Source organism: Papio anubis, chromosome 9 (genome assembly GCF_008728515.1).
Source record: "Papio anubis isolate 15944 chromosome 9, Panubis1.0, whole genome shotgun sequence".
Taxonomy (NCBI): Eukaryota; Metazoa; Chordata; class Mammalia; order Primates; family Cercopithecidae; genus Papio; species Papio anubis.
This window is the reverse complement of record NC_044984.1, coordinates 61,842,445-61,866,973: the sequence shown is the minus strand read 5'-3', so window position 1 is coordinate 61,866,973 and position 24,529 is coordinate 61,842,445. Positions and strand designations below refer to the sequence as shown.

General features: G+C 41.4%; 1 long non-coding RNA gene across 4 annotated transcripts in view; it reads right to left on the bottom strand.

Moving 5' to 3' along the window:
- The window catches only part of LOC110740705, a 259,524-nt gene that overhangs the window by 89,030 nt on the left and 145,965 nt on the right, over positions 1-24,529 (bottom strand). For 3 of the 4 annotated variants that reach the window (XR_002515681.2, XR_002515679.2, XR_002515682.2), the window contains exons 9-10: positions 22,669-22,902; positions 4,036-4,101 (exon numbers count right to left, since the gene is read on the bottom strand). The exons of the other annotated variant lie outside the window; for it this stretch is intronic. This is a non-coding gene — a long non-coding RNA (uncharacterized LOC110740705). The remainder of the gene's footprint in view (positions 1-4,035; positions 4,102-22,668; positions 22,903-24,529) is intronic. 4 annotated transcript variants of the gene reach the window in all.

Here is a 24,529-nt window from a genome sequence, read left to right as displayed (position 1 = left end):
CTAATTCAGTATGAAACTGGTGTAGAAATAGATAAGCAGAATAAGGGTATGGTATTATGACCCAAAAGAGACTCATATGATAATAAAATATCATAATGACAAAGATAGTGTTGCAAAGTCTCTGTGGGGAAAATGGTAGACTATTTAACAAATGGTTCTATAACAAGAGGCTCTCCATATTGGAGGGGTCATGGGGGAAATGGTTCCTTCCCTCATATCATGCACAAACATTAATCTCAAGTTTATAAGATATACATGTAAAAGGCAAAACTTTAAAACTTTTAGAAAACAATATACTAGAGTATCTCTACAGCCTGAGTGTGCGGAAAGATTTCTTAAACAAGATACAAAAGGTATAAACTATAATTAAAACACAGATAAATTGAATTAAATTATAATTTAAACCTTTTTTTTTTTTTAAGACAGAGTCTTGCTCAGTCGCCCAGGCTGGAGTACAGTGGCGCGATCTCAGCTCACTGCAAGCTCCGCCTCCCAGGTTCACGCCATTCTCCTGCCTCAGCCTCCTGAGTAGCTGGGACTACAGGTGACCGCCACCACGCCCAGCTAATTTTTTGTATTTTTAGTAGAGATGGGGTTTCACCATGTTAGCCAGGATGGTCTCGATCTCCTGACCTCGTGATCCGCCCTCCTCAGCCTCCCAAAGTCCTGGGATTACAGGCTTAAGCCACCGTGCCCGGCCAGTTTAAACATTTTATGCAAAAAAACTCCAAAAAGTGAAAAGAAAGCTCCAGTCTTCAGGAAGATATTTATAAAGCAAGTAATTGAGAAAAGGTAATATTGAGAACTAACAAAGAACTTTCAAAAGTTAATGAGAAAAAGATAAGTTAACAGAAAAAATAAAAATAAATGTGCAAAGGAAGAGGAAATACACAGAAGAGGAAATCTAAATGGCCAATAAGCATATAATATAATGATCAATCTCATTAGTTATTGGGCAAATGAAAATTAAAATCATAATAGGCCCAGCATGATGGCTCAGGCCTGTAATCCCAGCATGTTAGGAGGCCGAGGCAGATGGATCACCTGAGGTCAGGAGTTCCAGACAAGCCTAGCCAACATGATGAAACCCCCATCACTACTAAAAATAAAAAATTATCCAGGCATGGTGGTGGGCACCTGTAATCCCAGCTACTCTGGAGGCTGAGGCAGGAGAATCACTTGAACCCAGGAGGCAGAGGCTGCAGTCAGGCAAGATTGTACCACTGCACTCCAGCCTGGGCAACACAGTGAGACCCTACCTCAAATAATAATAATAATAATAAAGTATAATTTCACATCTTTTAATTTGCCAAGGATTATGCAGGTTGGCAATATCAAGAGTTAAGGTAGAGCCACTGGACCTCTCATACACAGTGGGTAGGAATTGAAATTAGCACAACTACTTTGGAGAACAATTTGGTAATATCTAGGAAAGTTGAATATGCACATATCCTATAACCCAGCAATTCCAAGTCTATATCTTAGAGAAAGTGTCACATATTTTTCTGAATTCATACATGAGAATATATATTGCAGTATTATTTGTAATAGAAAAATGGTAAACATCCTAAATGTCTATACATAAGTATAGATAAATAATATTGGCATAGTCATACAGGGGACTATTACACTACAGTAAAAATGAACTAACTAGAGCTAATATAGCCACACATGAAAAATGCTCACAAGTATAATGTTGGATAAAAAGCAAGTTACAGAAGGTATATGCAATATTGTAACAGTTTAAGACCCTATTAAACCACACTATATTGCTTAAGAATATACACATGTATAAAAAAAGCATACGGATAGACATAGAATGATAAAGTAAAAATTCAGGATAATACTGCAAATCACCTCTAGGGAGGAGGTCGGGTTATAAAGAAGAGAAGGTAATAGGGAAAGGTCCGCAGGAGGCCTCAACTGTATCCATAATGTTATATTTCTTAAGCTGGGTGATGTAATGTAAGTGCTTTTCTGATATTAGTCTCCATATGCTATTTGTATGTCTGATGGTTAATTTTTTAAAATAAGTGAATATTTAAGAGTCTTGCTTTGAAAAAGAAACAATGGGGCTGAAAGAAGAACCTAAATAATGTTAGAATGTTAACACCTATCTATAGGCATCTCTGGGTCTTCTTAACCTCTCTAATCCACAAAACTTGTTTGGAAACATTAAAGATAAATAGGAGTAAAAGAATGGTTAAGTAAGTTTGAGGAATGCTGGGTAAAACAAAGCTAAATATTCGCTCTTTTCCGCAATACTTGTCAGAATCTTTGAAATGCGAATGTCACTGTGAATCTCTGAGTGGGAGAGAGAGTCAGCAGTGTTTTCCCCCTTTAAGTCCGGAACCATTTTTTTCATGTGGCATCTCAAGGCAAGGGTTTTCCATGAAATACATTTTGGAAATTTTGTCCCCGGAAGTTTCATTTTCCTGTCACCAGCTTCTATCCCCGCGTCTCATGCTGCCCACACATTTCACTTCCTTATCAAGCGGCATGTCTTTGTCATTTTGTTTCCATCTTTCCACAAGCATACCTTTCCCAGGCTTTTGTGTTTCACGAAGGCAACATGGCATGGTGAAAAGAGCACTTAGCTAGAAATCTACGAGCAATTCTGGCCTCAGTGCTTCTTAACTGGGGCACCCAGGGCGGGTTATTTAATTTCTCTGTGCCTTAGTTTCTGTCTACAAAAGGGAGAGAAGAATCAAATCATTTACCCCATAGGAGAGTCGTGAGTATTGAGTTCCTACCTATATAGTGCTTGATACTTTTTATGAACTTATGAAGTGTTGACTAGATTTATATAATAGGGAGAAAGTAATAGTTTACCTACCCCAAGAGTCTGCTTTTGGAGACTCCATTAATTTCCCAGGGCTGCCACAACAAACTGAGTGGCTTAAGCAACAGGAATGTATTTTTCTCACAGTTCTGGAGGCTGAAAGTCCAAGATCAGGGTTGGTCCCCTCTGAGGGCCGTGAGGGAGAATCTGTTCCCGGCCTGTTCCCCGGCTCCGGGAGGCTTGTTGGCAGGCTTTGGTGTTCCTTGACTTCTGCTGGACCACCAGATCTCTGCCTTCATCTCCACACAGCGTTCTCCCTGCATGTCTGTCTCCAAATTTCCCTTTTCAAATAAGAACACCAGCTCTATTGGATTTGGGGCCCACCCTACTCCAGTGTGACCTCATCTTCACTAAATACGTCTGCAACAACTCTATTTCTAAATAAGGCCACACACATTCTGAGGTGCTAGGGGTTAGGACTTCAACATTTGAACTTTCAGGGGACACAATTCAGCCCATAACAAAGACCAGTTGAAATCATATCTATGAAAGTGCTGTTAGATTCTTGTAAAGAGTTACAGAATGTAAGATTCTGCTTTTGTCACAAATGACCACATCTTAAAGCATCTAGTAACACTTCATTGTAGCATACAGCCAGAGCTTGCCTTTGTGCACCTGAGACAGCTTTTTGGAACAATATTGAGCAGAGTTTGTCCTGGGACTCTTTAAAGTGTGTGCTCTCTGTTTGGTTCTAAATCCATTGCCAGTAATTGATTGCTTTACCTCAACTAAGAGAGAAAAGTCCATCTTGTTAAGAATTACTTGATACATGGGGTTTGCATATAAAAGGAGCTACTGCAGTATGCAGAGAGATTAAATAATTTCTTGGAGGCAAGAGCTCCATGAAATTTCTCAAATTAGCTGGGCCATTCCACAGTGAAACTAAATGATGAATCTAGCTTTCCTCAGGTGCAGGCTTGTGTTATGCCTGCTGGCCCCACGCTTTCTTCAGGGGGCAGTTTTACAACATCGTTTCCCTAGAGAAGAATTCAGAATGACATTAGGCCACCTTGAACCTAGCAAGATTGTTCATACCAAAATGACTTTTTGATACAGTTAAGCTGAAGCAGTATATAACACAGAGGTAAAAAGCATGAATTCTGACGTCCAGCTTCCTGGGTTTACATCCTAATTCTACCCATGGAATCTTAGGTAAGAGACCTCAGCAACCGTCACCCAATAACCATACTCACCTGATGTGGCTGCTGTGAAGACTGAATGAGATAATCCATGAAACAGAACAGTGTCTGACGCACAGGCTGCATTCAACAAACGGTGGTTATTACTACTCTCAGTGTAATCACAGGCCCTCAGAAAAATCACTTTGAGATAACCTCTTCCTTTTAAATTGTGAAAAATAAAAACAGTTATCCCAACCAACACAATCACTTCCAATTTTAAATATTCTAGTTCCCGTGGATACCTGGAGTATGAATATAATGTTGTACTGTGCCATTTGAATGCTGGCAGTTTTTATGTTCCCAAGCAGTTGTTCTTAACAGCTGTATCAAATTCAATTGAGTGAATATACTATATTAGGTCATTCTTGCATTGCTATAAAGAAATACCTGAGACTGAGTAACTTATAAGAAAAGAGATTTAGTTGGCTCATGGTTCTTCAGGCTGTACAGAAAGCATGTTGGCATCTGCTTCTGGGGAGGCCTGAGGAAGCTTCCAATCGGGGCAGAAGGCAGAGGGGGAACAGACACATCACATGGCAAGAACAGAGCAAGAGACAGAGAGAGCGGCAGGGAGGTGCTACACACTATTAAACGACCAAATCTTGAGAGAACTCAAAGTGAGAGCTTACTTATCACCAAGGGGATGGCCCAAGCCATTCGTGAGGGATCCATCCCATGATCCAAACACTTCCCACCAGGCCCAACCTCCAACACTGGGGATTACAATTCAACATGAGATTTGGGCAAGGACATACATTCAAACCATATCATACATCACCTTTTACCTAACAGTCCTCCTATGGTTTGATATCTGGACTTTCGGGGTTTGCTACTCATTAATATCACTTTGGGAAAGCCAGTGAGCTTTTTCCCCATTAAGACTGATAAACCAGGGCAATCTCTCTCAAACTTCTGCCTAAGTGTCTTTGCTTCAGTTTAGCCCTCCTCCACTGTTGTTTTGACCTAAATTACCTTCCTTATAATCTACTTCCCCATATCTCTTTTCCCCAAAGTCTAGATACAAAACCACATCTCCATTGCTTCTTATTCTCCCTTTGCAGATTCCAGGCTCCCCATTCTGTTCCTTGCTGTGTGTGTTACTGCGGATCTATTTGTTACTCCCCACAACCCACCCTGCCATAGAGCTCACAAGCCCTTTCTAGGGACATCAAACTGGGTATACCACAAGAATAGCACCATTTGGTATCCCATATGCTCCCCTTCCTACACTGGGTATGTTTGTAGAGTCTAAAAGAGAAACAAAGCATCTCTTTCCTTTTTTTTGCCCACCAAACTCCTGCTCATCCTTTATCACTAGGCTCAAATGTACCAACCTCTATGAAACACTTTCATTTCCCCAGTCAGGGCTCACCGCTCAGTCATACTAGTCCCAGGGCACTTGCTACATATTTTAGTATCCTCAACAATGGACAAAGATTACACATTGAACATGCTCAAAAATGTGTTTGCAGATAAGTTAGTTATGGAGAGAGCTGTATATAAGAAGTTGGAAACTGCTTCAGTTGCCTGTTTTGACAGGATTTAATGAGATTATAGCAAAGGCTTGGGAGTCAGACACTTTGATTTAAATGTTAACTCTACAATGTGCTAGTTAGGAAACCTTGGGAAACATAAGCCAACCTTGCTGAGTCTCAGCCTTCTCATCTGCAAAATGGGGTCATCTCTGTCACTGACTTCCTCAGAAGGCTGATGTGGACCAGATGGGATGATAAATGCAAAGCACACAAGTGCATGGTTTAAAGTGGTAGTGATTAAGGCTAGGAAAGAATTTGAGACCAGCCTGGGCAACATAGTAAGAATTTGTCTCTACAAAAAATGTAAAAAAAAAAAAAAAAAAAATTAATCAAGTCTGGTGGCGCATGCCTATAGTCCTAGCTACTCGGGAGGCTGAGGCAGGAGGATTGGTTGAGCCTGGGAGATTGAGGCTCCAGTGAGCTACGATCACACCACTGTACTTCAGCCTGGGTGACAGAGAGAGGCACCATGTCTCGAAAAAAGAAAAAAGGATCAGCAATAAAGATCCTGAAAAGTAAAAATTGGCCAAAAGTATTATCTCCTGCTGAATTTTGTCAACAAATCCCAGGTTCCTACCTCTTAAAATATAAATGGGGGCAGTATCATTAGCTTACCAGGAGCTAGAAGCCCATGATTTCAAGGAGTTTCCTGTGTAAGTATTGATGGGTATATTCTGCTTCTGCTTCAGTCTCTCGATATTTTTTGCCTGCTCTTTTCAAGGGTGTTCTGTTTGCCAAAAAGCACTGCTAAATGTGTGCCTCACCCTGTCCTCCTCCAACTCTCAGTCGTCTCCAGGCCTTTCCCACAGTGGCTCTGTGACCTGAGACTCATTCTGCGGTTGCCTTTTCTTTGAGCTGAGAATTGTTTCTAGCCATCCCACTAAGAAGTGTGAATTAAATGTGTGATCTAGAAGGGTTGATGCATCAAGTCATGAATAACTATAGCTCATTGATTATAACTAATAACTAATCTAATAAAAGATGATTGACCCCAAAGGGTTGCCAAGTGGCATCGTTATGAACAGAAGAGGAGGAAACAGAGAGAGGGGAGAAAACATAGATCCAGATGGGATTCCCAGAATGAAACCCCAAGCAGCCAGAGGGTGGTATACTGTGTGCATCTCTTGGGAAAGCAAGGGAGTATACAAAATGGGGGAAAATGGAAGACAGGGGAAGAGTGGTAGCCCACATCAAGCTTTGCCAGAGGCCAACCTTTCTGTCTGCAGTGACACTCATTTGCAAAGTTGGTGAATGGGCTACAGTCTCTGAATATATAAATGAAGGAAGGCAAAGCCACCAGGGTCCAGCCGAGCTCACAGGCCTGGTTGGTACTGGGGGACCAGTGCTGGCTAGTACCAGGTATGCTTACTAGAGGCTGTCGAACCATCCACGGGCAAGTAAATATGTACTCACTGGCCTTAGAAAGACTCTTTAAAAACTTGAAGCTCTGCCTTTGATTTAGGTCAATAAGATATAAGAGATAATTAAAATGTAAAAGGTTGCTAAGGAATAAAACTAAAGCAATGCCAAAGAGCCTAATCTAAATGCAGACAAAAAATAAATTCACAGCTCTGTTTGCTTGGCCCAGATGCCTGGAGCGTCTTGAAAGAAGGCACATTTCTGCACCTGAATAACGTTAATCTTGGGTTTAGAAAGATGTAGAATGAATATGGAGACTGCTCAAAATCACTTCTGATTATACTTAGATATTCTAGGAAATCACTCAAATATTTATTTAAAAATTGCATTGTGGAAGACATGGTACTAGAAAATAATGATGATAACCACAACTAACTTTATTATGATACCCTACAGCCAACTCAAAGTTTTTCACATGGTGGAGGATATTCACTGATCTCCAAATAAAGTGCAAGTGTACAATGCTGCATGAGCCATGATTATCTCCCTTAAGGAGTTTACAATCCAATAAGAGAAGAAAGGGACATACACAATGTAATATAATACAAGTTGGATGATGATAAGGACTGTAATAAAGGTAGTAATTTATGGTTGTCTAAAAGTAGGTTACATAAAGGGAGTATCGTTTAAAATGGACTTTGAACTTTTGGTAGGTGGAGGTGTCAGATAGATATTTTAAGCAAAGAAAAACATCACGTACAAGGGCAGGAAATAGAAAATTGCAGCATGTGTTCAAAGAACAAGTAATGCAGGAAGGATAGGTTGTGGTGGACATCTGTTACTTTTGCTTACTCAGTATTCATTCTCTATTCTCTTCATCATAGTAACTCTTTTCCCTTGGGGAAGCCCATCTATTCTTAGTATCTGAAAAGCAGAGTTGACCCCACTGCTGGATTCAGAGTGGGGCCTGTGATCATGGCTTGACCAATCACCACCTTCATCTTCCTGGATGGAGTGATTCATTTAGAGCTGAGCACAGAATTCAAGTCAACCAATGTGCCAAGACTAAATCCCAAGAATTTTGTCGGAATTTTAGGAAAGAGTCAATCTCTTTCCATAAGATCACTAGCTGTGAGGATAACGTAAGCCTGGAATTTCTGAGTCTCTCTGAGGAGAGTGCTTACCACCAAGAGAGACCAGCACATTTATACACTTAGATGTTGCCATGATGGAGGAGACTACATATCCTCCCAATGTTTAGCCAGTCCAAATTGCTTTCTGTCACTTGTAACCATAAAAATCATCAATCCATAGTTGAGGACAAATTGGAGAGAGTCTTGAGTGCCCCACCAAGGAACTTCATTCTCTTGTCAACAAAAAGTAGAGTCACAGGAGGTTTTGGGAAAGTGATAGATTTTGATTCTCCACACCAAAAACAGTTTGAAGGTGGTATCATAGGCAGGAAAATGGGTATAAGATTTTTTACAAAGGCAAGGTCAATGGTAGGAATTGTGGCTATTTGTGAGTTTCCTTTGTGAGTTCATGGACTCATCATTGTCATCATTTTGGAAGCTTACTGTGCCATAGGCGTTGTTCTAAGCACTTCACACACATTAACTCATGTAATACTCATGCCAACCCCAAGAGACAGGTTCAGTTACTCTCACTTAATGCTCACACCAACTCTATGAGGAAGGTCCAGTTATTATCCCCATTTTACAGAAAATTTTGTTCATTTTTTCCTCTAGAATAAAGTTTCATGCAAATGGCAGTTCACTATCTTATCTCCACCATCAAGAATAGTTCGTGGGACATTACAGGTTCTCAATAAATATTTGTTTAGTGAAATGAATAAATGAGTGGTTCAGGAATCATCATAACTCTTCCTTCAAATTCTCTCCTGAAATGCTCCCAGTAACATGATCACCTGGGTAACCCAGAGGAGCATTACTTCTGTGTATAATTAATCATTTATGTCAATGTGATGAGAATGCAATGAGACCCCCTATTATCGGGAGCTGATAGCCTGAGGTGAGCAGGAAGTAGGTGGTATCTGCAGGGGCAGCAGGGAGGCAAGGGCACAAAATTGAGGTGCAAGCAGGTTAACATATCCCCAATGTCTCACAACTAATCAAATGGCAGTACCAGGATTTCAACCCTGGGAGTCAGGTCCCAGAGCCCATTCACAAAGAAGACAAGTGCCAATACCATGAAGTCTTGCAAGCTCCAAATTTCCTTCTCCAGTGACCCATCCTTTCTCCCCACTAACCTGGATGTCCATATTTAGAATCACTTCTTTGACTTAGGAAAGGTGGTTGGGAGTGTTGTTTCTAGAATGTCCCTGTTATATTGTTACTTGAGTAGGAGAATAGGGGCTGGCCTTTTCCCACTGAAATATCAATCCTATTGAAACATCAGCAGAGCCTTAAAGGGCACAGGTAAGTTTTGTGGGGTTTTTTTGTTTTGTTTTTTATTTTTTTGAGATGGAGTCTCACTCTGTCGCCAGGCTGGAGTGCAGTGGCACAATCTCAGCTCACTGCAACCTCCGCCTCCCGGGTTCAAGAAAATTCTCCTGCCTCAGTCTCCCAAGTAGCTGGGACTACAGGCGCCCACCACCATACCCAGCTAATTTTTGTATTTTTAGTAGAGACGGGGTTTCACCATGTTGGCCAGGATGGTTGCGATCTCTTGACCACGTGATCTACCTGCCTGGGCACAGGTAAGTTTTAAAGAGAAAAATGTGGAGGAATTAGGATATTGGGGCACTACTCATGGAAATACTGAATCTTCCTGGTGTTGGCAAAAGGTCACCTGGTGTGGGGTTAAAGAAAAAAGGGGCACAGAAAGAGAATTTGTTTCCTAACATGAATATCATGTCTCCTTCAAAATGTAGATTTCTGGCAAAATTCCCAAAAGCACATTCTTGCAATGCTGTGCATACTTCCATAAATGGCCCTTGCCTGTGTTGTTTCAGTCAGTCCTTGGATACAGCAAGAAGAAGTCGAGCCTCCCAAGTACTGTCACTGTCAAGTTCCTTCTCTCTGCCAGACCTTCCCACAGCCCCAGATGGTGTAGCTTCTCCCTCCCTCTCATTTCCTGAGCAGGTGGGAGAAAGGAAAGAGTTAGAAAAGAGGCAAGAAGCATAGAATTTCCCAGTACTAACCCTGGCTCTCACCCACCCATCCAGCATGACTGGTGCCAAACTGGCAGTAGATGTGTAAGTGGTTGAAGTAGCTCCAGGCCCATGCCTCCCTGGTGCCCCTGCAGGTACCACCTACTTCCTACCTACCTCAGGCTACCAGCTCCAATGGGGGTATCATTCCATTGACATAAATGATTAATTATACACAGAAGTAATGCTCCTCTGGGTGACCCCGGTGATCACATTAATGGGAGCATTTCAGGAGAGAATTTGAAGGAAGAAGCATCATGCTTTCTGAATCACTCATTTATTCATTTCATTAAACAAATATTTATTGAGAATCTATGACGTACCAGGAACTACTTTTTTTTTTTTTTTTAAGATGGAGTCTCGCTCTGTCACCCAGGCTGGTGGAGTGCAGTGGCATGATCTCAGATCACTGCAACCTCCACCTCGCTTGTTCAAGCAATTCTCCTGCCTCAGTCTCCCAAGTAGCTGGGATTACAGGCTCATGCCACTACACTCAACTAATTTTTTTTTTATTATTATTTTTAGTAGAGACAGGGTTTCACCATGTTGGCTAGGCTGGTTTTGAACTCCTGACCTCAAGTGATCCGCCCACCTCAGCCTCCCAAAGTGCTAGGATTACAGGCACAAGCCACTGTGCCCAGCCACCAGGGACTATTCTTGGTGATGAAGATAAAATAGTGAACTGCTATTTTCATGGAATTTTATTCTAGTGGAAAAAATGAATAAACAAAGTAATAAATATACAAGCTCATGACCTATGATAAAAAGTGCTATAAAGAAAAATAAATCTGGATAAGGGTAGTTAGAGAGGAAGGGATTGCTAATTTAGGAAGAGTTGTCAGGGAAGTCTTCACTGAGGAAGTAGAGGCAGCAGCGAGCCAAGTGAAATTGGAGGGAACATTATACCCCAGCTCAAGGGGAAAAACAGGAGACAATCATTCTTGGCATGTTTGAGGATAAGGAAGACTGTGTGGCTGGAACAGAATGAACAAGCAAAAGAGTTACAGGCAATGAAGCTGGTGAAGGAAACTTGGGCTAGATAAGAATTTTGTATTATTTGTAGTTTTAGGACGATGGGAAGCTATTGGCGGATTTTTGTGCAGAAGAGTGGTATGAAGTGATTTGTATTTTTAAGAGGTGATTAAGGCAGAAAGAATGTAAGAAGGCAGGTGAGGGAGCAAGGAGACCAGTTGATCCAGGTGAGAGATGAAGGTGGCCTGAACCAGAGTGATAGTGGTGGAGGTGGGAGAAGTGGGAAGGCTGTAGATAGATTTTGAAATTTAGAGCCTTCGTCTCATTTTGTGGCTGTGTCAAGGAAACCTCTGATGACTGTGTTACTTGCCATTGGCTCACCTGTGATGTCAGTCATGCAACTGAGATCGATAGTTCCCAGGAGCTCACCTTCACCTGGCTCTCTCTGCAACACCAAAGTAGCCTCTGCAGGCAGGTACACCCAGGAGTACAGGCTGGAGGCATTTTTATGCCAAGAGCAACCCTCGCCCAACAGGGGACTGGAGCTAGAGGGCTAAATGTTCCAACCTCCTGTCTTTCAGGTGGAAGATTCTAGAAGGCATTCCACGTACTTCTCAAAGATCCGCCTACACTGGTGACCTTGGACACACCCCCTCATGTTGACTTGTACTCCTTCCCTGTTTCACTCTCCTGACTCTCTCCCGCTATCCCCTCAATTCCTTGCCTGAGTCTCTGCTTTGAAGGAACTCAACAAAGATAGGGCATTTCCCACTCTACCTATTCCTTACTTCCCATAGTTCTCTCTTTATGCCCAAGGTTGTTGAGGAAAACTTCCAGGAGACACATTCAGGGAAAACATCCAGTCTATCATTTTCTTTCAAGGATCTATGGGGTTTACAACCAGAAACAGACCTTCCAACCCTCAAATTCTCCAAAATAGCCATCATCCATCCCCACTTCAAAGATCGACATCTACAGCCTAGTTTGTGAAAATTCAATTGAAAACCAATTGTGCATTAAAGGGGAAAATAATCAGAGACCTCTTCCCGGCAGGAGAATACAGGATACTATAAACAAGGTATAGTCTCCAAATACATAGATGGCTTTGTAATGGACCTGGATGGACACATTGCAGAGTTTATAAACAATAAAAAGACAGCGATGCATCTGAGTGATAATTCAGCTGAGAGATAATATCCTTCAATGCAACTTGGCAAGAATCACTTAAAGTGCATTGGCTGGTAGGATCTGAATGTTCTTTATTAGAAATGACTATAGATTAAAGAGATATGAGACAAGTGAGTAACACAAAGCAGAAGAAATCCTTAAATCAAAATGGACATTTTAATAACTACACTTTAAATAAATCCCCCTCTGAAGTTTTCTAATGTTTAACAGCTGCAAATAAATATGACACTGGGAGAAGCTAATCAAAAGTTTAATAATGCAGGAAACAAAAGAGCAAAAAAGAAACTGAAACATCACATCTTCAGCCCCTTTAGGCTTCTAGCCTCTCTCCCTCTCTGGTGCTACCATATCCCCAGCACCGCAACACCCCAAGCTAAAACCCTGTGGAGCCAAATGGCCTGGGTTTGAATCTCAGCTCCATCATGGTTCATCTCTGTGTGCCTGGGCAAGTGTCTTAGCCTTCCAAGCCTTAGTGCTCATGGCTATAAAATGGGACTAAGCCACCTGATAGGGTTGTTGCAAGAGTTAAGTGGGCTAATACATATGAAGGCAGAGTAAATACTCAATAAAATATCAGCTATTGCTTTACTATTACTATCTTGCTAAAGGAGCAGAAGAGAGCTAGAGGCAAAAAAGAAAACAGATCGAAACAATAGACAATAGAGGGAAAGGGAGCCTTAGAGGCAACTGAAAGTTTGCTAAGTCACAACGATGTTCAGGCAGTGCACCCAGGAAGGCTGACTAACTGGCCTGGGTTTAGATGGGTCGATGCCCCACTTAGTTAATAAATTATGACTATCGCTCCTACCTTGGCTTTTGAATTACTCAACCACAGAGAATCCACAGGATGTAAATCTTTACAATCCTTTAAGAAATCAATATGGTAACACATATCAAAGGCTATACTGTATAGCTGTAAACACTGTATCCCACTCCTGGGAATTTATTCAAATACAATTGAATATGGGGTTGATAACCTCCGCACAGTCGAAGATCCACATGTAACTTTTTTTTTCCTTGGTAGTGTAACTGTCACCAAACCATGTATAACTTTTTCTTAACTTTTATTTTAGGTTCAGGGGTACACGTACAAGTTTGTTATATAGGTAAACTCAAATCATAGGGGTTTGTTGTCAGATTATTTCATCACCCAGGTGTAAGCCTAGGTATTACACCTGGTTGTTTTATTAGTTATAATAATAACTAATAGTTCTTATTAGTTAGTTATTTTTCCTGCTTCTCTTCCATGTCCTACTCTTCACCCCCCGGTAGGCCCCAGTGTCTGTTGTTCCTCTCTTTGTGTCCATGTATTATCATTTAGCTCCACTTGTAAGTAGGACTATGCAGTATTTGGTTCTCTGTTCCTGCATTAGTTTGCTAAGGATGATGGCCTCCAGGTCCATTCATGTTCCTGCAAAGAACATGATCTTGTTCTTTTTTATGGATGCATAGTATTCCATAGTGTATATATACTACATTTTCTTTATTCAGTCTACCACTGATGGGCATTTAAGTTGATTCCATGTCTTCACTATTGTGAATAGTGCTGCAATAGACATACACTTGTATTTGTCTTTATGATAGAACGATCTCTATTCCTTTGGGTATATACCCAGTAATGGGATTGCTGGGTCAAACAGTAGTTCTGTTTTTAGCTCCTCAAGGAATCACTACACTGCTTTTCACAATGGTTGAACTAATTTGCACTCCCACCAGCAGTGTATAAGTGTTTCCTTTTCTCTGCAACCTCGCCAGCATCTGTTATTTTTTAACTTTTTAATAATAGCCATTCTGACTGGTATGGGATAGTATCTCATTGTAGTTTTGATTTGTATTTCTCTAAAGATCAGGGATTAAGCTTTGCTTCATATACTTGTTAGATGCATGTATGTCTTCTTTTGAAAAGCATCTGTTCATGTCCTTTGGCCACTTTTTAATGGGGTTTTTCGGTTTTCTCTTGTAAATTTGTTTAAGTTCCTTATAGATGCTAGATATTAGACCTTTGTCACATGCATAGTTTGCAAATATTTTCTCCCATTCTGTAGGTGGTCTGTTTACTCTGCTGATAGTCTTTCACTGTGCAGAAGCTCTTAAGTTTGAGTATATCCCATTTGTCAATTTTTGCTTTTGTTACAGTTGCTTTTGGTGTCTTCCTCATTAAATCTTTGCCAGTTCTGATGTCTAGAATGGAATTGCCTAGGTTGTCTTCCAGGGTTTTTATAGTTTTACATTTAAGTCTTTAATCCATTTTGAGTTGATTTTTGTAGATGGTGTAAAGAAGGGGTCCAGCTTTAATCTTCTGCATGGTTAGCTAGTGATACCAGCACCATTTATTGAGTAGGGAGTCCTTTCCCCGTTGCTTGTTTTTGTCAGCTTTGTCAAAGATCAGATGGTTGTAGGTGTGTGGCCTTGTTTCCGGGCTCTCTATTCTGTACCATTGGTCTATGTGTCTGTTTTTGTACCAGTACCATACCATTTTGGCTCCCATAGTCCTGTAATACAGTTTGAAGTCAGGTAATATAATGCCTCCATCTTTGTTGTTTGCTTAGGACTACCTTGGCTATTTGGGAGTTTTGTGGTTCCATATGAATTTTAAAATAGTTTTTTTCTAGTTTTGTGAAAAATGTCACTGGTAGTTTGATAGGAAAATCATTGACTCCATAAAATGCTTTGGACAGTATGGCCATTTTTATGATATTGATTCTTTCTATGAGCATGAAATGTTTTTCCATTTAAGTCATCTCTGATTTCTTTGAGAAGTGTTTTGTGATTCTCATTGTTGAGTTCTTTCATCTCCCTGGTTAGCTGTATTCCTAGGTATTTTGTTCTTTTTATGGCAATTGTGAATGGCATTGCCTTTCTGATTTGGCTTTTGGTTTGGCTGTTATCAGTGTATAGGAATGCTAGTAATTTTTGTATGTTGATTTTGTATCCTGAAACTTTGCTGAAGTTGTTTATCAGCTGAAGGAACTTTTGAGATGAAAACTATGGGGTTTAGATATAGAATCATGTCATATGCAAACAGGGGTAGTTAGACTTCCCATCTTCCTATTTGGCCCTTTCTTTCTTTCCTTAGCCTGATTGCTCTGGCCAGAACTTTCAATACTCTGTCGAATAGGAATGATGAGAGAGGACATCCTTGCCTTGTGCTGGTTTTCAAGGGGAATGCTTCCAGCTTTTGACCATTATTTATGATGTTGGCTGTGAGTTTGTCATAGATAGCTCTAGTTATTTTAAGGTATGTTCCTTTAGTTCCTGGTTTATTAAGAGTTTTTAACATTAAGAAATGTTAAAATTCATTGAAAGCTTTTTCTGTATCTATTGAGATAATTATGTGATTTTTGTGTTTGGTTCTGTTTATGTGATGAACCACATTTATTGATTTTTATAGGTTGAAACAACCTTGCATCCCAGGGATGAAGCCTACTTGGTCATGGTGGATTAGCTTTTTGATGCACTGCTGGATTTGGTTTGCAAGTATTTTTTGAGGATTTTTGCATCATGTTCATCAAGGATACTGGCCTGAAGTTTTTTCATTTTTTTGTTGTGTCTCTGCCAGGTTTTGGTATCAGGGTGATGCTGGTCTCACAGAATGAGCTGGGGAGGAGTCCATCCTCCTCAACTTTTTAAAAGTAGTTTTAGTAGGAATGGTACCAGCTCTTCTTTGTACATCTGGTAGAATTAGGCTGTGAATCCATTTGGTTCTGGGAATTTTTTTATTGTTAAGCTATTTATTACTGATTCAATTTTGAAGTTCATTATTGATCTGTTCAGGGAACCAATTTCTTTCTGGTTCCATCTTGGGAGGGTGTATGTGTCCAGGAATTTATCATTTCCAAATTTTCTAGTTTATGTGCATAGGGGTCTTCATAGTAGTCTTTGATTATTTATATTTTGTGTGGTCAGTGGTAACATCCTCTTTGTCATTTCTAATTGTGTTTATTTTGATCTTTTCTATTTTCTTCTTTATTAATCTAGCTAGTGACCTACCAATCATCAATTTTTTCAAAAAAAATCAATTTCTAGATTTGTCAATCTTTTGAAAGGTTTTCATATCTCATTATCCTTCAATTCAACTCTGATTTTGGTTACTTCTTGTCTTCTGTTAGATTGGGGTTGGTTTGCTCTTGCTCCTCTAGTTCTTTTAGTTGTGACATTAGGTTGTTAAATTCAGATCTTTCTAACCTCTTGATGTGGGCATTTACTGCTATAAATTTCTCTTTTACCATTGCCTTAGCTGTGCCCCAGAGATTCTGGTATGCTGCATCTTTGTTCTTATTAGTTTCAAAGAACTTCTTGATTTCTGCCTTAATTTCATTATTTACCCAAAAGTCATTAAGGAGCAGACTGTTTAATTTCCTTGTAATTACATGATTTTGAGAAACTTTTTTAGTCTTGATTTTATTTTTATTGCATTGTGGTCCAAGGGTGTGTTTGGTATGATATCAGTTCTTTTGCATTTGCTAAGGATTGTTTTATGTTCAATTGTGTGGTTGATTTTGTAGTATGTGACATATAGCAATGAGAAGAATGTATATTGTTGTTTTGGGGTGAGAGTTCTGTAGAGGTCTATTAGATCCATTTGGTCCAATGTTGAGTTCAGGTACTGAACATCTTTGTTAATTTTCTGCCTTGATGATCTGTCTAATACTGTCAGTGGAGTGTTAAAGTCTCCCACTATTACTGTGTGGGAGTCTCAGTCTCTTTGTAGGTCTCTAAGAACTTGCTTTATGAATCTGGTGCTCCTGTGTTGAGTGCATGTATATTTAGAATAGTCAGGTCTTCTTGTTAAATTGAACCTTTTACCATTATGGAATACCTTTCTTTGTCTTTTTTAAATCATTGTTGGCTTAAAGTCTGCTTGTCTGAAATTAGGATTACAACCCCTGCTTTTTTCTGATTTCCATTCGCTTGGCAGATTTTCCTCTACCCTTTTATTTTGAGCCTATGGGTGTCACTGCATATGAGATGGGTCTCTTGAAGACAGCATACTATTGGGTATTTTCTTTTTTATCCAGCTTGCCACTCTGTCCCTTTCAAATGGGGCATTTAGCACGTTTACATTCAATGTTAGTATTAGTATGTGTTGATTTGATCCTGTAATTACATTTTTAGCTGGGTATTATACTGGCTTGTTTGTGTGGTTGCTTCATATTGTCACTGGTCTGTGTACTTCAGTGTGTTTTTGTATTGGCTAGTAACAGTCTTTTCTTTCCATACTTAGTGCTCCTTTCAAGATCTCTTATAAGGCAAGTCTGGTGGTAATGAACTCCCTCAGCATTTTCTTATCAGAAAGAATCTTATTTCTCCTTCACTTAGGAAGCTTAGTTTAGCTAGACATAAAATTCTTGGTTGAAGATCTTTTTTCTTTAAGAATGTTGAATATTGGCCCCCAATCTCTTCTGGCTTGGAGAATTTCTGCTGAGACATCTGCTGTTAGTCTAGTCTAGTGGGATTCCCTTTGTAGATAACCTGCCCTTTCTCTCTAGCTGCCTTTAACATTCTTTCTTCTATTTCCACTTTGGGAAAATTGGATGATTATGTGTATTGGTGATGATCTTCTTGTGTAGAATCTTGCAGAGATTCTCAATATTTCCTGAATTTGACTGTTGGCATTTCTAGCAAGGTTGTGAAACTTTTCATGGACAATATCCCAAAATATGTTTTCTAACTTGTTTGCTTTCTCCCCTTTCCTTTCAAGTGATGCCAGTGATTTGTAAATTTGGCCTCTTTACAATCCCATATTTCTCAAAGGTTTTGTTTCTTTTCATTCTTTTTAATTTTTGTCTGTCTTATTTGAGAACCAGTCTTGAAGATCTGAGATTCTTTCCTTAGCTTGTTCTATTCTGCTGTTAATATTTGCATTTGCATTGTGAAATCTTACGTGTTTTTTCAGCTCTATTAGATCAGTTAGGGTTTTTTATACTGGCTACTTCATCTGTCAACATCTGTATCATTTTGTTGTGATTCTTTATTTCCTTGGAATGAGTTTTGCCATTCTCCTGAATCTCAGTGATCTTCATTCCTATCCATATTCCAAATTCTATTTCTGTCATTTTAACCAACTCAGCCTGGTTAAGAACCCTTGTTGAAGGACTAGAGTGGCTCTTTCAAGGACATAAGACACTCCAGCCATTTGAGTTGCCATTCTTGTGTTGGTTCTTCCTCATCTCTGCCTGTGAGTGTATCTTTAACTGCTGGGCTGCTTCTGATTGAAGTGGTAAGATGGGCAGGATGGTTGTGCTGGAGCTCCAGGTCAGGTGATCCTGCCCAGTGAGGAGAATTGAGGACTGGGACCTGCATGGAGAAAAGTCTGGCCACTTTTCTGTGAGGTGGGTGCTCTGTGCTAGGGGTCTGGACCAGCCCTTGGTCCCATGGATTCTCTGGAGCCTGGAGACTGCAAAGACAGCAACCTTCCCCTCCCACTGGGAGCTCTGTCCCAGGGAGTCACAGAGCTACTATAGGCTCAACTGTTGCAGCAGGGGGGTTGCTGGAGACCCAGGCCAGGAGGACCTGGCCAGCAAGGAGATATGGGATCAGGGACCCACATAACAAACAGTCTGGCCACTGTTCCATAGGACTACTGCAGTATTCTGAGGGTTCACTCCAGTTCCTAGTCACCTCTAATTTTCCCATACCTGAAGGTATCAGTGGTGAAGGCTACAAAACAGCAAGATGGAGGCCTGCTCCTCCATCCCAGGAAGGTACAGCCCCATTGCCAGGCCAAACACACTGGTGGGGGTGACTGGGGACCCTGGTTAGAAGGTCCCACCCAGTGAGGAGAAGCAGGATTGGGGGCCTGCATTAAAAAGCAGTCTGGACACTTTTCTGTAGAGCAGCTGTGCTATGATGGGGGTCTACTCCAACTCCCAGTTACCTCAGACTCTCCAAACCCAAAGTCAATACTGGCTAAGCCTTCAAAACAGCAAAGATGGAGGTCCACCCCTCCCTCTGGGAGCTCCATCTCAGGGAGGTTTGGAACTGCTATTAGCTGGTGATATGGTTTGGCTGTGTCCCTACTCAAGTCTCATCTTGTATTATAGTTCCCATAATCCCCACACACCGTGGAAGGGACCTAATGGGAGGTAACTGAATCATGGGGGCAATTACTTCCATGCTATTCTCATGATAGTGAGGGAGTTCTTTTGAGATCTGATAGTTTTATAAGAGGCTTTTTACCTTTTGCTTGACACTTCTCCTTCCTGCCACCATGTGAAGAAGGACGTGTTTGCTTTACCTTCTGTCATGATTGTAAGTTTCCTGAGGTTTCCCCATACCTGCAGAACTATGAGTCAATTAAACCTCTTTTCTTTATAAACTATGCAATCTTGGGCAGTTCTGTATAGCAGTGTGACAACAGACTAAAATAGTAGATTGGTACCACAGGGAGTGGGGTGCTGCTATAAAGATACTCGAAAATGTGGAAGCAACTTTGGAACTGGGTAACAGACAGAGGTTGGAACAGTTTGGAGGGCTCAGAAGAAGATGGAAAAATGTGGGAAAGTTTGGAACTTCCTACAGACTTGGAGGGCTCAGAAGACAGAAAGATGTGGAAAAGTTTACAACTTCCTGGAGACTTGTTGAATGGTTTTGACCAAAATGCTGATAGCAATATGGACAATAAAGTCCAGGCTGAAGTGGCCTCAGATGTAGATGAGGAACTCATTGGGAACTGGAGCAAAGGTGACTCTTGTTATGATTTAGCAAAGAGACTGGTGACATTTTGTTCCTGCCCTAGAGACATGTGGAACTTTGAACTTGAGGTAAATTGTTTAGGGTAACTGGCACAAGAAATTTCTTAGCAGCAAAACATTTAAGATGAAGCAGGGTGGCTGTGAGCAGTGGCTCATGCCTATAATCCCAGCACTTTGGGAAGCCAAGGTGGGCAGATCACTTGAGGTCAGGAGTTCGAGACCAGCCTGGTCAACATGGCAAAACTCCATCTCTACTAAAAATACAAAAATTAGCTAGGCGTGGTGGCACGTGCCTGTAATCCCAGCTACTCGGGAGACTGAGGCACGAGAGTTGATTGAACCTGAGAGGTGGAGGTTGCAATGAGATCTCACCACTGCACTCAAGCCTGGGTGGTGACAGGATGAGACTCTGCCAAAAAAAAAAAAAAAGAAAAGATAAAGCAGAACATAAAAGTTTGGAAAATGTGTAGCCTGATGATGCAATAGAAAAGAAAAATCCATTTTCTGGGGAGAGATTCAAGCCCCAAACTGATGCAGCTTCCACATGTTGTTGAGCCTGAAGGTACACAGAAGTAAAGAATTGAGGTTTGGGAATGTCCACCTAGATTTCAGAGAATGTATAGAAATGCCTGGATGTCCATGCAGAAGGTTGCTGCAGGATTGGAGCCCACATGGAGAACCTCTGCTAGGGCAGTGTGGAAGGGAAATGTGGGGTCGGAGTCACCACACAGAGTCTCCACTGGGGCACTGCCTAGTGGAGTTGTAAGAAGAGGACCACTGTCCTCCAGACCCCAGAATGATAGATCCACCAACAGTTTGCATCATGCACCTGGAAAAGCTGCAGATATTCAATGCCAGTCCATGAAAGCAGCTGGGAGTGGTGCTGAATCCTGCAAACCTATAGGGGCAGAGCTGCCCAAGGCTATGGGAGCCCACCTCTTGCATCAGTATGACCTGGATGTGAGACATGGAGTCAAAGGAGACAATTTCGAAGCTTTAAGATTTGACTGCCCCGCCGGATTTGAGACTTGCATGGGGCCTGTAGTACCTTCATTTTGGCCAATTTCTCCCATTTGGAATGGGTGTGTTTACCCAATGCTGTACCCCCATTTTATCTAGGAAGTAACTAACTTGCTTTTGATTTTACAGGCTCATAGACAGAAGGAACTTGCTTTGTCTCAGATGAGACTTTGGACTTGGACTTTTTGGTTAATGCTGGAATGAGCTAAGAATGTGAGGGACTGTTGGAAAGGCATGATTGTGTTTTGAAATGTGAGGACATGAGATTTGGGAGGGGCCAGTGGGGGGATGATATGGTTTGTCTGTGTCCTCACCCAAATCTCATCTTGAATTATAGTTCCCATAATCTCCATGTGTCATGAGAGGGACCTGGTAGGACATAATTGAATCATGGGGGTGAGTACCTCCATGCTGTTCTTATGACAGTGAGGGAGTTCTCATGGGATCTGATGGTTTTATAAAGGGCTTTTCTCCTTTTGCTCAGCACTACTCCTTCCTGCCACCATGTGAAGAAGGATGTGTTTGTTTCCCCTTCTGCCATGATTGTAACTTTCCTGAGGTTTCCCCATCCCTGCAGAACTGTGAGTCAGTTAAACCTCTTTCCTTTATAAACTACTCAGTCTCAGGGAATTCTTTATAGTGCATGAGAATGGACTAATACAGCTGGAAAACACTGGCAGGGTGGTTGTAAACCTTGGTTGGGAGATTTTGCCTAGTGAAAAGCAACAAGATCTGGTACCTGTGTGAAAGAGCAGTCTGGCAGCCTCTTGATAGAGCTGCTACACTGTGCTGGGGGACTGCTCCAGTCCCTAATCACCTCAGATTCCCCAGAGCCCAAAGGTATCAATGGTTAAAATTGTGAAACAGAAAAGATGGCGGCCTACCCCTCCCTCTGGATATTCCATCTTGGGGAGATGTAACATTGCTACTTGTGGCTGGCTGGAGTTCCAAGCCAGTCCAGTGGGTCTCATCATGTGAGGTGCTGTGGAAGCAGGATCTGTGGAAGCAGGGCCTGCACACCATCACTGCTCAGCACCCTGGATTCAGCCTCTTTCCTAGGGATATATGTAGGGGTCTAACCTCCCACTTTGCCAGAGTTGCAGCTGCTTATGCTGGGAAGCCTGAGTATATAAAACTCCTGGAGCTTTGAGTGTGCCTGAGTAGTTTCTCTGACAAGACTCTACATAGCTCTCTGTATCAGACTGAAGGCCCTGGTGGAGTGACCTGAGGATTGAAAAGATCCATGGGAGAAGCAGGGGTCCCTGGGGTCACTCACTGCTTCCCTGGGCAGGGGAGATTTCCCTGGCCCCACATCACTCCTGGGTGGGCAATTGTCCTGCCTCACTCTTCTCCATTCACCATGGGTTAAGTTGTTTTCTTATGAATGCATATACAGGAGCATTAATTTGAATCCCAATGCATATACAGGAGCATTAATTTGCCCTTTCTATTTCTCTCCATGAGAGCAGGGCACACTAGCTGCTTCTAGTCCACCATCTTGGCCATCTCCCCAATGTATAACTCTTGACCCCTCAAAAACTTAACTACTGATAGCACACTGTTGATTGGAAGCCTTACCAATAATATAAACAGTTAATTAGTATGTATTTTATATGCTATGAGTATTATATATTGCATCATTACAATACAGTAAGCTAGTAAGGAAATGCTGTTAAGAAAGTAATAAGAAAGAAAATGTATTTACTATTCATTAAGGAGAAGTGGATCATCATAAAGGTTTTCATCCCTGTCTTCTTCAGATTGAGTAGGCTAAGGAGGAAGAGGAACAGGAGGGGTTGGTTTTGCTGTCTGGGGTGCTGGAAACTGAAGAAAATTCACAAATAAGTGGACCTGTGCAGTTCAAATCCGTGTTGTTCAAGGGCCAACTGTACAAGAGAAGCAGCAGCTGTGGACACAGAGATGCTCGCGGAGGTGCTATCTATGAAGGCAAAATACCACAAGCAACATCAAAAGTGCAGGAACACAGGAATAATTAAACGAGTTGTCGTGCATTTCCTCAGAGGAAGCACGATCACAATTCTTATGAAAAACAGAAACCACTAGAAATGTGAAGAGTTTATGGCATAAGTTTCAGCAAAAAGGGTAGCATAGAAAATTGAGAGCATATTCTGATATGATTTATAAATTATATATGAATAGGAATTATAGAATACACAAGAATAGGTAGAATTACTGAATTCTTTCAAAACTGTTTGGAATATTTCTTATCTATATATACTAGTACATATATAGAAGTGTTAATATAAGTACATATATGTACATATATATACCTCTGCCTCCTGGGTTCAAGCTATTCTCCTGCCTCAGCCTTCCGAGTTGCTGGAATGACAGGCACCTGCCACCACACCTGGCTAATTTTTTGTATTTTTAGTAGAGACCTGGCCATGTTGGCCAGGCTGGTCTCAAACTCCTGGCCTCAGGTGATCCTCCTGCCTCAGTCTCCCAAAGTGCTGGGATTACAGGCATGAGCCACCATGCCCGGCCTGGAATGCTTACAATATTTTAATAGTTAAAAGTGGCAAAGGGTTGGGGAGAGAATGGCCCTCCCAAAACTCCATGCTGAGAAAAAAAGGGATAATGTATCTAAATAACCTGCCAGAGTTCTGTTTTTGCCACAGACATCATTAACCCACTGGGGGCTTTTGTGCAAATTAGGAAAAGTAGCCCCTCTCAAAGTATGCTCTTCCTAGAATGCAGACATTTCCTTTGTCTGGAGCTCTCTTCAGAGCCTTGATGTCTTCCACAGGAGGCTCGTGAATATAGGATTCTTCGAGGAATATGTTGGCAGAATTGCCAAGAAGGCAGCTATTGTAGACCCGAAGATTAACTACTTTAGGCAGTATGCAGATGAGAACTAGGACAATGAGTTGAATAAACAAATATGAGTCATATAAAAGCTGAATTATATGACATGATACAGTGGCCCCTGATCTTTTTTGGCACCAGGGACTGGTTTCATGGGAGACAGTTTTTCCACAGATCAGGGAGGTTTTGGGGTGAAACTGTTCCACCTCAGATCATCAGGCCTTATTAGATTCTCATAAGGAGCATGCAACCTAGATTCCTCATATGCACAGTTCACAATAGGGTTTGCATGCCTGTGAGAATCTAATGCCACTGCTGATCTGACAGGAGGTGGAGCTCAGGCAGTAATGCTCGTTCACCTACTGCTCACTTCCTGCTGTATGGCCAGGTTCCTAACAGACCACGGACCAGTACAGGTCTATGGCCCAGGGTTGGGGAACTCTGATATAATAGAAATTAGATCTCTCTCCCCCTGACATCAGCAAGTTATATACTTTCTAAGCATTACTCTCCTGCCTACTGAAAACTATATTTAGACTAAACCAAGAAAGACACTGCACTAAAGGTCTCACAAAAAGATACAAGTCTCAGAGGTAGAAGAAAGTAAATTTGCCCCACTAGGCTGTCTATTCCTCCACCAGACACAGTACCATTGCAGGCCTGTGATGAAGGGGTGAAGACAAGTGTCCATGGTGCTGCAGTAGGCCCCAGAGTCCGGAGTCCTGGGTCCCTTGCAGGGC